Genomic DNA, 17528 nt, shown 5'->3' on the forward strand with positions numbered 1-17528 from the left:
GTTACATATATGGACTTGGACAATCCTCCCCCCTTGAGCTAGCTTTTGGGGTTGAGTTAGGTCCAAGTTCCATTCTTAATATGGTATCAGAGCCAAGGTTCCACCGTTATGTGTTTGACTGTCCATAGTTGGGCCACCCGTTCTGCCCATAATTGGGTCATTTGTAAACTCCACGCTTCAGATGTTCATTCCTGGGCGTGAGGGGGTGTGTTAGTGTCCCACATCGGTTGGATAAATAACCTGGGAGTTACATATATGGACTTGGACAATCCTCCCCCCTTGAGCTAGCTTTTGGGGTTGAGTTAGGTCCAAGTTCCATTCTTAATACTCCTACAAACCCATCTTGACACTATTCTCAGCCTCTTAATCAACACATTACAGCAGCCCCTTGCACAGATTACCGAAAACGTGAGTGGTTAAACAATGAAAGAATACATGACATGAGAAAAACCGAATGAAACTTCATGCTGTACGCTAGATCGAGCATTCCTTACGAAAATATTACACATATCAGCAATATATAACATGCGTGATGCAGAAATAATAGTACGAGACGTGCCTGATGAAGTTTCCTACGCAAGAAGATGAAGAAATGAGCAACGGGAGCACCGGAGAAATTCCCACTCAAGAATAAGCTATGGCCGATATTTTTCTTGAGGGACTTCCAATGGCAGAAGTCATGAGCTACTGAAGGGATGCTGAATAATTGAGAGAATGGAGTGGGTTGGAGAGGAGTGTCGGAGGAATTTATTTATTGCAAAACAAGCAAAACCGTGGCCTTCAACTAGGAAGGATGAAACCGATAGACTAATGCAGCTGGAGAATAATATGTAACGAAAGGGGTGTCGGTTGGTGGAGAGGGTAATTGTGTAGGGTAGGTTAATTAATTATTAATCAACTAGCTAATGGTCCTTAAATGATTTAATTAAAAACTTAAAAAGAGTTTTAAGCCCAACGAGATTAAAAGTTTGTCTATTAATTCCAAACATATTCCCGAAAAATATTTCGTGTTGAAAAAATTTTGAAAATATTAGTCGAACCATCAAAAAGACCCCCGATTCGCTAAAACTTGCACACCTTTTAAAAATTAAAATCATGCGGGTAAAAATAACTAATAAATCTCCATTCTTGAAAAATACCTTTAAAAAAATCTTATATTAATTAATAAAAATTAATCATGTAATAAAATAATTTTTTCCTGAAAATTCTCCGGTCTCCGTCCCTCGTTCGAACGCGAAATGCAACTTAAAAATCTTTAATGCATGAACCTTTAAAATTTCATGAATTAAATTTTATCATGCAATAATAATGCATAAAATGCATAAAAATAATTAAACACAATTTAATAAAATAAAAATACATTTTATGCTTTAAAAGAATTTAATAAAATACCAAAGAATTTAATAATTTGCATGCATGTGATTTACGCGGACTTTCTGATTTTCGAGACGTTACATTATATGTAAAATAAAATAAAAGAAAACATAGAAACATTAAATATTGATTAGCAACCATGAAGAAATCCACTCATTTTAGTAGCAAGAAAGAAAAACCATTAGTAAATTGATGAATTCAATATGCATTAATGTCGAAAGTACTTTAAGATGGACAATGAATTACAAAAGAACCCATTAAAAAATATGGATTTAATTTACTAAATTAAATGAACAAGGGTATATTGTATTTATATGTAAAATAATATAAAAAAAAACATAGAAACATTAAATATTGATTAGCAACCATGAAGAAATCCACTCATTTTAGTAGCAAGAAAAAAAAAACCATTAATAAGTTGATGAATTCAATATGCATTAATGTCTAAAGTACTTTAAGATGGGCAATTAATTACAAAAGAACCCATTAAAAAATATGGATTTATTTTACTAAATTAAATGAACAAGGGTATATTAGAAAATTCACAATTAGAAGTCATATATTTATACGTATGTTAGATAGATTATATATATATGTGTGTGTGTGTGTGCTGGCATTAATTCATTATCTTCAGTTGTTTTCTTTGTTGTCTTAAGTAGTACAAAAAAAGTTTAAAGTTTCGAATTATGGGACTCTTCAAGCACATATAACCTTTTGAACAGTGGTTTGTCTCCTCTATTCCGTGTCCAAGTGTATTATTATATACTTTACAAGCCCATCCCCCCCTCATGTTTGCATGATTGAATATGGTTACTATTCACTCATTTTTAAATCTGAAAATTTATAGGTTTTACTGTCAAAGTGAACATCAAAATGTGGTGTCTACATGGTTATGCAGTAACAAATAATATATATAACTGACTTATAACATTACTATTGTAGTTTTTTTTATTAAAGTATATATAGATATTTGTTCATACATATTTCTTGAAATGATTCTGTGTAGTTTCACAACTTCTACAAACAAGATGGTGCCCAATATAAAAACATAAATTTCGACATATGTGGGGTCTAGAAAAATGAGATCCTTAATCCCAAGTAAAGGTAAACTAAATTATGGAAACGCAAATTTTTCCTGGTTGGAGATCATAGCAAAAGCAACAAGGCACAAACTTCTAAGATCTGAAAGCTATTATACTATCAAACTGTCTGCCGAATGTTTCACTTTTCCTAGAACAAACAAGTTGTCAATACTTGTATTTCATTCGATACTGTTAATATAGGCTATAAATTTTAAATATGGATTGTATTTGATCCTAAGATCTCTCAGCATGTCTGCCTAAATAAGTAGGCTATAGTAGTTAAAAGAGGGGAGGTACTTTTTTTGGCTTCTAGCTTGAGGCCTTCATCATGTCAAGTTCTTGGAAGGGAAAGTGCTTGATCTTGAGTCTTCTAGCTCTAATTTTAATTTCAGAAGCATCAAGATCACCGCCAAAGGCATATCATTGGGAGCAAATGTTGCCTAAGAAGCTGCCCACTCCCCCTTCATCTCCCTCCAAAGGCACAAACTCGTTCACATCTTCAAAAACAATGTCCGAGATTGATCATTGGATGCATTAGTCTAGCAATAATCGGAATGTGTAGCATATTGTCTAGCACAATTTATATGCGAGAACATGTATCTAACAAGAGAATTGGAGGAGCAAAGATGATGTTATGGTCATATATGGCAGCTCTATAAGAAACTGTGGAGTGATAAAGAAGATCATAAGCTCACCAGCTTACATGCAAGACTTGTCTTTTGGCTTTTGACTCTTCTTTCAAGCTTATGGTTCAACAGTACTGATGTTCATATTGAGAGCCGATCACATTTCTAATGGGGAAAGAGAGGGGAAAAGATTTTGAGTCAAGCCGATTTTTCTTGTGACCACTCACGGGTTTTTGAGTAACATTGAAGGTTAAGATGGAGTGCATATTTGGCTGAAAACGCTTGTTAGTTGTAATGTTTGTACAGATATAAGCATTGATTAATTGCAAGCTAGATACAATATAATTTGTATCAAGACTAAATTTAATAGTCTATGATGAAATTGGTTTCCATATTGAACTTCTTTAAAATGCTTTCTACTTACTATGGAGCTGAGCTAAGTCATCTCTCTTGAACTGGTCTTAGATAAGTTTGCTGAATAGCTTTAGCTCTACTGAGCAAGAGTGACAACTAATCAAGCAGCTTAGATTTCTTGAACCCGTTGTTTATTTTATTACATCATTTAATTTTTCTCTAATTCTTTGGTAAAACTGTTTTTCTTCTTGGAGTTTTAAGGCAAAATTTGTCATAAAGAGGACAAATTCGAAGTTCAATCCAAGCATCATATTTGGTTATATGACAAAATATTCATTCCTTGTAGGGAAACGTACTAAGGGTTGCTATCTATATAAATTTTAATTTCTGGAAATTGTTGGATTTCCTTTTATTTCGGAAATAATATTGCTTCAAGGTGCAAACAATTTAGTTTAGAAAAATAGGTTTGGTAGATGCTACTTATATAGATAGCGCTCATCCACTCAACAGATGACATGTGTGTTGAATGTTGAATCATGGACACTCATCCATACGTTATGTTGAATGAGTGATTATGATTTATCCACTTAACACACGTGTCATGGGATGAGTGGATAAATATATTATCCAGTGTTCTAAAAAGCGGTAGGCGGTAGGCGGGCGGTTACCTACCGACTAACGCCTAGACGCCTAGGCGGTTGTCTAGGCGATTTTTTTTAATGCTTAAATTCATTAAGTGGTTCATGAGTATTATGTTTGTATATGAAATATATATTATTATAAAATTTAAAATTGTAATAATAAATATATATTAATAAATTTTTATATATGAATCATCCACATCAGTTTACTACTTTACTATAACCGTTGTACAATGAAAATTAAATTTGTTCAACATTTTTTCCAACATAATATATTGATATTAAACCTAAACATCTAACTCTTCTAGTTCATCTCCATATTTTTTCAATACTCCTTCTGTACTGGATTCAAACTCAAAATCCATGGCTTTAAAGTATAATTATTATTTATTAATGTTATTATTTTGGTTTTTTTTAAAAGTAGAAATCCGATTAGGCGGTGATGCATATATACTATAATTAGGAATATCATAATTTTTTTTTTTTAAGTGTAAACCGCCTAGGCGGATTTTTAATTGTAAAATCGTCTAGGCGGCCGATTAATATGGTGGCGCCTAGAAGTTTCGACTAGCCTAAAATCGAGACGGTTTTGGACCGCCCAGCGCCTAGGCGGTCCTAAACGGGGATTTTTAAAACACTGATATTATCCATGTAAGTAACATGAACAAAAACGACAAATATTCCTGATCTCATTCCATATATTATCGTATTGGGCTGATTATGAAATTGGGTAACCCGTGGGATTGGTCCAAACCCAACAACACCGTCTGCTACAAACCCAATTTGACATCTTAATTGGGTCATCCTGGTTCAGAACTGGTCCTGGCGAAGTGATTCCGATTCGAGCATCGGATTTAAATATATTTCGATGATATTTTTTTAAATGAAAAAATAGAGAATTTTTATAGTTTGAGAAAGGGAATTATTTTATTTTTTTTTGTACTTGAGAAATTAATTCTCTTTCGTGCAAAACCCCCAACCACCACCATAAAAAACACACCAAAAACCGATCCCCGACTTGTAATATAAACACAAAAGCTCCATAATAATATTCCCAAAGGAATCTATGCACTCTTTCCTTTCACGTTTTAGATCATGTCTCCTATTCTCACTGCAGATGATCTGCACAGAATTTTCAAGAACCTGGACACCACCAACAATGATCTGGTCGGCGTCCATCAGCTGCATCATCTCCTACAGAACACAGGAGCCCAAACAACGTTAGAAGAGCTCGAAGAGATCTTGGGACATACAAGTCTCGATTACATCGAGTTCTCCTCCTTCTACGAGGAGACGGTCAAAGCCAAAATCCAAGAGAAAAACAATGGTTCAGTGGAGCAAGCTAGCGATGATCTTTTGAAGGCTTTCCAAGTCTTTGATTTGAACGGCGACGGATACATTAGCTGTGAGGAGCTGCAAACCGTGTTGTCCAAATGGGGATTGTGGGACAAGAGCAATGGACAAGATTGCAAAGACATGATTCGGGTGTTCGACGAGAACTCCGACGGGGTGCTGGATTTTGAGGAGTTCAAGGTCATGATGTCTATTCCATGCAAGCCTCATAAATCTGGTAAGGTCGACCCTACCCCTGCGGACACTGCCCGCAGGGGTGATCCAACGGCTCGGAAAAATCCGAGCCAATTTTTTTTTTTTTTTTTCATGGAGGTGGGCCCGGATCACTCATGTGGAGTGATCCGAGCCGTTCATTTCCCGTGCAGGCACTGCCTGCACGGGTAGGTTCGAATTTTCCCATAAATCTGAGGATGATTGAGTAATTTCTGTGTCAGCATTGTAATATTTTTTACCCAATTATTATAATTTCTTTAATTTCATCTATTAGTCGTCATGTATGTGTTCATTTGCATCAACTCAGGACGTGGCAATATTGTTAGATAAATGGAAATCGTCCTATGTTATGACTATTTTCTGTTACTTTTTATAAATAATTTAATTTAGTCAATGATTTTTTCCTTGGACATACTCTTGCAGATTCCAGGAGCTATAACTACAAGAAAACTAACTACTCAGACAGTTAGAATGCAGCTGATGATTTTTTCCTTGTTTCTTTCATTGTGTATTTATTATGTATAGAGAGGGAATGTGACACCAAATTTTTTATAATATTTTGGCATATATTTGGTGGTCATTATAATGACTGAAAATTTTCTGGGGTCGATAACACAGTCGATGCAAGATGGATGATCAAACATGTGTTGAGTTATGATCCTACAGCTAGCGCAGGTTCCACACTCTACAGCGTAGAATACGAAATCGAACATTGTTGCCGGAGGATAACATCACAGGCTTCCTCTACCTCATCCAAAACAAGATCCTGGACTCACTGAGAAAAGGGATATGGAAACCCTTTCACTACGAGAAAAATGATTTTCCGCAGCACGTCATCAACAGCGTGCATTACACGCATGCTGCGAATACTACTTTTCACGACGTGCACCCATATGTGCGCCGTTAATAGTGTTGCACTTGATACTATTAACGGCGTGCATTAAAAGTACGTTGCGGATAGTAACTTGATACTATTCACGGCGTGCATTAGAAGCACGCTGCGGATATTATTATAAACGACGTGCATTAAAAGCACGCTGCGGATAGTAATATCCACAGCTTGCATTTATGTGTGCTGTTAATAAATTATATAAACGACAGCGCACAATAAAGGCACGCCGTTTATAGTATTATTAACGGTGTGCAAGTTTATGTTTGCTGCAAAAAGTAAATCATTTTTTTTAAAAAAAAATTCGTTTCAGAAATTAACGGCGTACATTAATCGTACGCCGTCAATAGTACTATTCACGGCATGCATATTATAAGCACGCTGCGGAAAATGAGTTCGAATTTTAAAGTAGCGACGGCTTTACTAAAACCGTCGCTAATTTTAAAGTTGTATAAGGCCACATTTAGCGACGGTTTACAAGACACCGTCGCCGATTTAACATTTAACGACTGTTAATAATCAACCGTTGTCAATCCGTCGCCAATTTTAAAGTTGTGACGATTTTATTCCACATTTAGTGACGGTTTACAAGAAACCGTCGCCGATACAAATCGGCGACGGTTGATGTTTAACCGTCGCTAATAGACTTACATCGGCGACCGTTTTGTAACAAACCGTCGCTAAAAAATCGTAAACTCTCTATTTTTTCCCGATCTCCGTTCCATTCTTTTTCACGACACTTACAATTTTTCTCTACTTAAATACCTGTTTTTGTTTCAATTTTTGATTAATTTTTTAATTGTTAATTAAGATCATGAGTATTTTTTAATTGTTAATTAAGATCATGAGTATTATTATTATAGTTGTATTGTATTTTTATAAAAATGTATTAAATTATAAAAGTAATTTTTTTTTAATTTACGCAAAATTTAGCGACGGTTTTTGATTTGTCGTGAAATTATAAAACCGTCGCTACATTTTAAGACCGTCGCTAAATTTGCAACGGTTTTACACCGTCGCCATTTTGCGACGGTGTTTCCGAAACCCGTCGCTAATATTTTTTTTATGACTATTAACGACGTATATGTGCACGCTGCAAAAGTTATATTAACAGCGTACATATGCACGCTTCCAATAGTTTAACTATCAACAGCATAATCTGCACGCCGTTATTAGACTAAACCGCAACGTAAATCGCACGCCGCCAATAGTGTCAAACTTAAGACGGCTTTCAACTTTACAGCGTGCGTCGCAGCGTGCGGATATCTTTCCGCGGCGCATATTGTACGCCGCGGAAACCCACTTTTCTTGTAGTGTTTGCACAAGGAAACTCTATGGACAAGGAATCGAGTTCATGCTAAAACTTTAAACTGGATCGAATTAGAACTCATTATCCAGTTCTTAACTGATTAGACCCAGTTGGATTAAATCCAAGCTTGGTTACAAAATATAAAATTAGGTACCCGACTCAACTAGGCACATCTCTCAGGGAGGCTTGTCCCTCAGTCCCCTCCCCAATCCTAGCTACCAAAGATACCCTCTAGGAGGGAAAACCTTGCATCGGATGCATCAAACACTTTCATGAGACACATTGACGAATACAAGCACTTTCACAAATCAATCCAATCTAACTCAGAGATGCCACAAGAACACATCCTCCCGAGAGGCAAAAAATTTACAACACTAGGATTTTCCGGTTGGCTTTTCAGTTGCGGCAGTATTTACCTGTTTGGAGAGATAGGCTTCATAGATTTCTACCACCACACGGGGGTCCTTCTCCACAAGTTCCATGTACTCTTCTTGCTTAGTGAGCTTGTCCATGTTTTCCACGATCAATGACAAGGCTGCATCGAGTAAACTCTTTGCACAATGCTGGTGAGCAAAAGCATAATATGGTAGCAAGTTCTCCCGATTCAATTTTGACATCAAATACTTCTCACAATAGGTTTTAAGATGCTTCACTTCGTATTTTTCCGCCAATACTAAGAGATCACATGCCACACGCTCGTCAAGGCTCGCATCAGCTGTGTAAAAATAGCTAACAAATGCACGGAGGGCATCATACGACATATCGCTGATCTTGATGGTGTTGATCAAAATATATGGAAAACAGGACAGATATGCAGTAAACCAAACAAGCGTGTTTTTCACAGTAGAGTATGACTAATGTATAAAATCAGCAAATCAGTATCTTGAAGAAAACAATAGTATAATGCTTAATTAAATCAAATCGAGGCCTGTAGCTTGTACAGTTTTCTTAAAACAGATTCGCCCCTCCGGTATGTGCTCCGAGGATTCAACGGACGTCTGTTTCCTAGGATACAACGGGCAAACCAGCAGAGTTGCAGCACAAAGCACTATGCTAGCGAACAGAATCAGTACCTGAACTTTATCAGTAGACGGAGCAGAAGCAGTACTGTAGCAGAACAAGCAGAAGTACTGTAGCAGAACAATGCAGAAGTACTGTAGCAGAATTTCAGCAGAACCAGAAATTCATCAGAACGACAGTAAGATGGAGAACAGAATGCAGGGGAAAGTGAATTTGCAGGTGTATTTTCTCTCATCTTTTTTGGCTAAGAACATCTCCTATTTATACATGTCAATACCATCCATATGAAAGGCCAAAGGTTGCCTTAAAGATGGTAGATGAAACACCAAGAGTTGGTGAGATGAAGCATCAAAAGTCAAGCCATGTGAAAGGTCTCAAGGCCATGTGAAAGGTCTCAACCAAAAAAAATAACAAAAGATGGCATAGACTGCTAGGCGAATTTTGCCTTGATCGGTCCGACATTTGACGCGCCCAGGTTGCCCTCGTACGCTTGCACACAAGTCAAGCCTTTTTTCCACTGCAAATCGGGCCCATGATTTGCACCCCCCTGCGCCTGTGTGCGCGAGAGAGAGCCTCTTGACCAATCATTGTTACACCACCATAAAATGTAACACAATATAAACTTATCTATACCACTTTAATTTATCAATGTGGGACAAACCCACCTTTCCAAATTTCCATTCACTCACATGGAAAGCCCATAAGCCTAAAAGCCCACCTTTAATCCAACAATCTCCCACTTGAATGGAAATTGAAGTTGTACGAAAGGATTCCACTGATAAAGTTCAATAGTTGAATCTTGCATAGGATAGGTAGGTGTTACCCTTTGAACCTTCCTTTGTGAAAGCATATTAATTCACTGGTTGACAGTAGACGTGATGTCTTTGAACTGTACATCCGTTTGTGTGAATGGTGATATACTTCACACAAGACTCTCCCTGATACTATTAAGTTCTCATGATTGTGTTCTTTTTGGCCATGAACACACGCCTGGTTCGGCAAGAGGGTCTAGAATTGAGCCCTGTAATTCCTTCGAAGCGGCCCCACTTCTCTCTCACATAGGTGATTCTATATTGTTTCAAATTAGAATCAATAAAAGTCGTAAGCTTATCTTCAACATTCACTGTTTCATAATAGGAATGGACTAGGGATAACTCCCACAGTGATTCTCCAAATTAGTGCGATTAGGTTGTCCCATTGAACCTAGTTCTTGGGATCTCCAGTCAGCATAGGTTGGGTTTTCCTTCGCACCAATTTATTCTATAGGCTTGAGCCCCATTCCCCTTGACGATTTCGCAACTAACTCTCTGTTTAACCCCTTGGTCAGTGGATCCGCTATATTATCCTTTGACTTTACATAGTCAACAGAGATAACTCCAGTTGAGAGTAGTTGTCTAATGGTATTATGTCTACGACGTATATGCCTAGACTTACCATTATACATTTTATTTTGTGTCCTACCAATCGCAGATTGGCTATCACAATGTATGCTTATAGCCAGCACTGGTTTTTCCCATCCTGGAACATCTTCTAAGAAGTGACGCAGCCATTCGGCCTCTTCAGCACACTTGTCAAGAGCTATAAACTCAGATTCCATTGTGGATCTGGCTATTACAGTTTGTTTAGAAGATTTCCACGCAATTGCTGCACCTCCTAAAGTGAATACAAATCCACTTGTAGATTTTGAGTCTTTCATATCAGATATCCAATTTGCATCACTGTATCCCTCAATAACAGCAGGATATTTGCTATAGTGCAGCCCATGATCACGAGTATACCTTAAGTATCTTAGCAATCTGATAATTGCTTTCCAGTGTTCAGCTCCTGGATTACTCGTGAATCTACTCAATTTGCTCACTGCATAAGCTATGTCTGGTCTTGTACAACTCATTAAGTACATCAGACTTCCAATGACTCGAGAGTATTCTAATTGGGACATACTCTCACCTCGATTCTTTGATAGATGTTGACTGGTATCTATCGGGGTTCTAGCTAATGCAGAGTCATCGTTATTGAATTTCTCAAGTATTTTGTCAACATAATGTGACTGACTTAAGACTAGCCCTTCTGATGTTCTATGGATTTTAATTCCAAGGATTACATCGGCTAAGCCCAAATCTTTCATGTCAAATCTTGAGTTCAATAACTTCTTGGTGGATTTGATCATCTTATCATTACTACCAATGATAAGTATGTCATCTACGTAAAGACATAAAATGACATGTCCCATTTCAGTGTTCTTTATGTATACACATTTGTCACATTCACTGAATTTAAATCCACTTTCCATCATGGCCTTATCAAATTTTTTGTGCCATTGCTTTGGTGCTTGTTTTAAGCCATACAGAGACTTCACCAGTTTACATACCTTATTTTCTTGCCCAGTCGCAGAAAATCCCTCAGGTTGTTCCATGTAAATTTCCTCTTCTAAATCTCCATTTAGAAAAGCTGTCTTTACGTCCATTTGGTGTACTTCAAGATTCCGCAAGGCGGCAATCGCAAGTATCACACGAATAGAGGTTATTCTCGATACAGGAGAATATGTGTCAAAGTAATCAAGCCCTTCATGTTGATGGTAACCTTTAATTACCAATATGGCTTTATACTTATCTATGGTTCCATCTGATTTCATTTTTCTTTTGAAAACCCATTTACAGCCTAGTGTTTTGCTTCCCGGAGGAAGATTTACTAATTCCCACGTATGGTTTTGAAAAATGGATTCCATTTCGGAATTGATAGCCTCTTTCCATAGAGGTCCCTCAGATGAACTCATTGCTTCCTTGAAGCTCTGAGGTTCACTTTCCATCATGAAAGTGATGAAATCCGGACCAAAGGATTTCTCAGTCCTAGCTCTCTTGCTAAGTCTTGGTTCTATGTCTTGATCAAGCTCTTGTTCTTCATCATTTGTTTCATATAATCTTTTGGATGAACTTGGTTCTTCCTTAGATTTGATTGGAAACATGTGTTCAAAGAACGAAGCATTTCTTGATTCCATTATCGTATTCTTGTGAATATGATGTATTTGAGATTCATGTACGAGAAAACGATACGCACTACTGTTTTGAGCATATCCAATGAAAATGTAATCCACAGTTTTTGGTCTTATCTTTACTTTCTTTGGAGTGGGTATTGCTACCTTGGCAAGACACCCCCACACTCGCAAGTATTGATAAGAAGGACTTCTACCTTTCCATAACTCATATGGAATTTTATCTTGCTTCTTTTGGGGCACCTTATTTAAAAGGTAATTTTCTGTTAGAACAGCTTCCCCCCACATGTTCTGTGGCAAACCAGAACTTACTAACAACGCATTCATCATTTCTTTCAATGTGCGATTCTTTCTCTCTGCAATGCCATTTTGCTGTGGAGAATAAGGTGCAGTTCTTTCGTATTTGATACCGTGTTGAGCACAAAACTCAGCAAATGGTGATTCATATTCACCTCCACGATCACTTCTTAGCACCTTAATTATCTTGCTAAGTTGATTTTCAACTTCACTCTTGTATTGGACAAATTTGTCAATCGCTTCATCCTTACTTTTGAGGAGATACACATAACAAAATTTTGTGCTATCGTCAACAAAAGTGATGAAGTATTTATTTCCACCACGAGTTTGCACACTTTTTAGATCACATATGTCACTGTGAATTAGATCAAGTGGTTCACTATTTCTTTCAATAGTTCGAAAAGATGATCTTGTTAGCTTTGCCTCAACAAAAGTTTCATATTTGGGTTGTTTATCAATTTGGAATGCAGGAATGCTTTTCATGTTAATTAGTCTACAAATTATATCGTAATTAACGTGTCCAAGTCTACCATGCCATAAACAAAAAGACTCAAGCAAGTAAGCAAAAGTATTAACTTTATTCATCACATGCTTAACAGCCATTACATTCAGTTTGAATAAACCATTACAAACATATCCTTTCCCAACAAACATTCCACTTTTCGACAAAACCATTTTATCTGACTCAAAGACAATGCGGAAACCATGCTTGTTAAGAAGCGACCCGGACACCAAGATCTTACGGATGTCTGGTACATACAACACACTATTCAAAGTCAATTCTTTTCCAGATGTCATCTTTAGGACAACTTTCCCTTGACCCTTGATCTCGGAAGTGGCGGAATTTTCCATTAATAGCTTTTCACCATTCATAGATTCCTCAAGAGTAGCAAACATCTCCTTGTCGGAGCAAACATGGCGAGTGGCACCAGTGTCGATCCACCATTCCCTTGGGTTAGAACCCACCAGATTAACTTCTGATATTACAACAAAGAGATTCATGTTCGAAACCTCTTGAGATATGTTCTCCACCATATTCACCTCTCGGTTTCTCATTGGCTTCTTACATTCAGATGCCTTGTGACCCATGTTATCACAGTTATAGCATTTTCCAGAGAACTTCTTCTTTGAAACACCTCCTTTGGGTCTGAGGTTCAACTTCTTGTTGGAGGGAGAGAAGTTTCTCTTTTTCGAGCTTTGGCCATGCTCGACAACATTTGCCTTAGTGGCAACAGGAGAAAACAATCGTCTTTTCGAACTCTTGTTGTCTTCCTCGATGCGAAGTCTAACAATGAGCTCTTCAACGTTCATCTCCTTTCGCTTGTGTTTCAAGTAGTTTTTGAAATCCTTCTAAGCTGGTGGTAGTTTCTCAACTATAGCAGCCACTTGGAAAGATTCGCTCAACGTCATCCCCTCGGCGTGAATCTCGTGAAGAATCACTTGGATTTCTTGAACTTGACTGATAACCGGCTTAGAATCCACCATTTTAAAATCCAGAAAGCGGCCTACAAGAAATTTATTGGCCCCAACATCCTCGGTTTTGTACTTTCTGTCAAGAGATTCCCATAGCTCTTTGGCTGTCTTCTTTTCGCAGTACACATTGTACAGCGAGTCTGTCAATCCATTCAGCACATAATTTCGGCATAGAAAATCAGAATGATTCCAAGCCTCCAGTGCACTGACGGATTCAACATCTCCCTCACCCTCTTTCAGGTTATGAGCATCCTTGAATAAGAATCTAGCCAGGTTCAGTGTTGTCAAGTAAAACAACATTTTCTGCTGCCACCTCTTGAAGTCCACACCAGTGAACTTCTCAGGCTTTTCACCGTGGCTGGCTGGGACAGTAACCGCAGTAGCACGTGGGACAACTTGAGTAAGCACAGTAGGGACAACATGACCAGTTTCCCTTTGCACGCTGATTTCAGTAGTCATATCTGAACTTTAACCACGTAATGAGTAAAATCTGTTTTAAGTTTGTCGATCAAAATATATGGAAAACAGGACAGATATGCAGTAAACCAAACAAGCGTGTTGTTCACAGTAGAGTATGACCAGGGGCGTAGCCAGAATTTCAAAATATGGGAGCTAGAAAATAAAAAAAATTAATCTAGAAATCAATACAACATTTTCCACATTACATAAAGATAAGTGCAATCCACGAATTTGAAAATATAATCATCAAATCTAGATAAACATTTTTCAAAAGTTCAAACATTAATCGTATAAAAGAGTACGCATAATAAAAAAAAACTTACGTGAAAGAGGGTAACTTAAATAAACACTACTTTAATCGCAACCTTCGAATTTTTCAAAAGATCAAATCTATCAATTATATAATCTATATCAATGTCATGAGCAATCTCTCTCTCAATATACAAAATCATTGCATTGTTTAAATATTCCTGCTCCATTTTGTTGCGAAGTGGTGTCTTGAGAAATTTCATCCTTGAAAATACTCGCTCAGTTGTAGCAGTGGAAACTAGAAGAGTCAAGACCAAACAAATTAATCTATCAATAATGAAATAAATCCTCGACTTCTTTGTTTCAACTAGTAGTCGGCATAATTTAGGAAAAGAATCAACATCTTTAAACCTCGGATCCTCAAATACATCAAGCTTGTAATGATCCAATTTAGTCTTCAATTGTTTCATGTCATCTTTGAAAAAATCATTGGGATAAAATTTATCAATCAAAGAATAAATAGCACTTTCAGAGAGTGAGAAACTCTATTGATATGGGAATTCCAATTTCCACGGGCTCCTGAAGCGGTGAGAGATGAGCTTTTTTTTCTATTGTTTTTTTACTTCTTCTCTTTTTTTTCTTTTCGTTTTATTTTTTTAATGGATGAGCTTAAGGAATAATTGGACTACACTGCCTATATAAAAAAAATTGATAATCTTTGCTGGGCTTGAGCCCAGCCCAGCCCATACTATGGCTACGCCCCTGAGTATGACTAATGTATAAAATCAGCAAATCAGTATCTTGAAGAAAACAATAGTATAATGCTTAATTAAATCAAACCGAGGCCTGTAGCTTGTACAATTTCCTTAAAACAAATTCGCCCCCTCCGGTATGTGCTCCGAGGATTCAGCGGACGTCTGTTTCCCAAGATACAACGGGCAAACCAGCAGAGTTGCAGCACAAAGCACTATGCTAGCGAACAGAATCAGTACCTGAACTTTATCAGTAGACGGAGCAGAAGCAGAACAAGCAGAAGCAGTACTGTAGCAGAACAATGCAGAAGTACTGTAGAAGATTCAGTACTGTAGCAGAAATTCAGCAGAACCAGAAATTCAGCAGAACGACAGCAAGATGGAGAACAGAATGCAGGGGAAAGTGAATTTGCAGGTGTATTTTCTCTCATCTTTCTTGGCTAAGCACATCTCCTATTTATACATGTCAATACCATCCATATGAAAGGCCAAAGGTTGCCTTAAAGATGGTAGATGAAACACCAAGATTTGGTGAGATGAAGCATCAAAAGCCAAGCCATGTGAAAGGTCTCAAGGGCATGTGAAAGGTCTCAACCAAAAAAAATAACAAAAGATGGCATAGACTGCTAGGCGAATTTTTCCTTGATCGGTCCGATATTCGACGCGCTCAGGTCGCACTCGTACGCTTGCACACAAGTCAAGCCTTTTTTCCACTGCAAATCGGGCCCATGATTTGCACCCCCCTGCGCCTGTGTGCGCGAGAGAGAGCCTCTTGACCAATCATTGTTACACCACCATAAAGTGTAACACAATATAAACTTATCTATACCACTTTAATTTTTCAATGTGGGACAAACCCACCTTTCCAAATTTCCATTCACTCATATGGAAAACCTATAAACCTAAAAACCCACCTTTAATCCAACATATGGTTCCACTGAGGCTTTCCTCCATTTTATTTTCGAGCATGGCTCTGAAAACTAGAGAACGGCTTATCTGCTCGGAATGAAGAGATTTTAAACATTAATGTAGTAAATAGGCATTAATACCAATAATATAAGAGCACTTGTGAACTAAGCTGCCGAATAAACAAAACAAGGCATAAATGAACTATGCCTCACATGAAGTTGATTGAAGTAAACTTAAGGACCAAAATCTACTTTTCACATCCATTCTTTGAAAGATAACTAGTAGCATGAATTTTTATTGTCTTTTTTAATTAACTAGCAAGAAGCACGTGCGATGCACGTAAATATTAATTATTTAATAAAAATTAAAATTTGTTTTTTTTTAAAAAAATAATTTTAATCATTTTTTTATTTATATTGGTTTTGTATTTTGTCATATTAGATGAATAAATTAATTAATAACTTATATACCTTACTTTCAAAATTATTTCTCAAATTAGAATTCAAATCGTTAATTTTATGTTATATAATAAATTATAATGAACATAGTATATATAACGATTTGAACTGAAACAAATTTTGAAAGCATATATCTAAATACCACGTATCCAAATTATGGATTTTATAAATGCATAAATCATAATTTATATAAGTGAAGCACACTAAGAAAAAATAATTATCAATTTAAAATATGTGTGATTAACTCATCAAAATATTATGAAAACTAATGAAATATTAATACTGATAATAAAATATAACATATAATATTCAATTTAAATATTATTTAACCTCCCACAAAACTTTTTTACCTTTTGTACTGTTGCATATATAATTATTTTTTTCTTATATCTTCTTGTGATACTATAATTTATTACTTAATTAGAAACTACACTAAAATATAATTACAAAATTGCATTAAAATCATAAAATAACATTTAGAAAGAAAATTAAAAGAATAAATATTTAAAGTTAGTATGAAGATGGATTATTTGATAAAATTAATATAGGAGTACATTTTATTCTTAAAGTGATATAAATTAATACAATTAATGTATATTGTAGTGATAATTCATTAGCATTTGTTAGACTATTAATTATATATTATGTGGAATAATTAGGCTACTAACTAATTATATATTAGGTAGAATAAATAAAAAATTTTGATATTTCATTTTTACACTTACAACAATTAGAAATTTACAAATATATCTTTATTGAATCTTTGGATTTGTATTGATAAGGAGGTCATTTTTATCTTTTGACAATTGGAAAACATGGCCAATTATCTACACTTTTGTAGGCATATATAGATAAAAAAAAATATTTTTTTATTAAACATATATTCATTTTTAATGAATAGATTTCCCATAAATTGTGTAGAAAATTTTCATGCAATTAATCTAACAACACACATGATAGTAGAAAATTTACAATGAAAAACTTTGTTATTATTTTTACACTTTTATAAGTATAATAGTTAAATATATATTATTTTGATATTTTTAATGATTTTTTTAAAATTAAAAAATCAATTCTTTTA

Source organism: Primulina eburnea, chromosome 1 (assembly GCF_022965805.1).
Source record: "Primulina eburnea isolate SZY01 chromosome 1, ASM2296580v1, whole genome shotgun sequence".
Classification (NCBI taxonomy): Eukaryota; Viridiplantae; Streptophyta; class Magnoliopsida; order Lamiales; family Gesneriaceae; genus Primulina; species Primulina eburnea.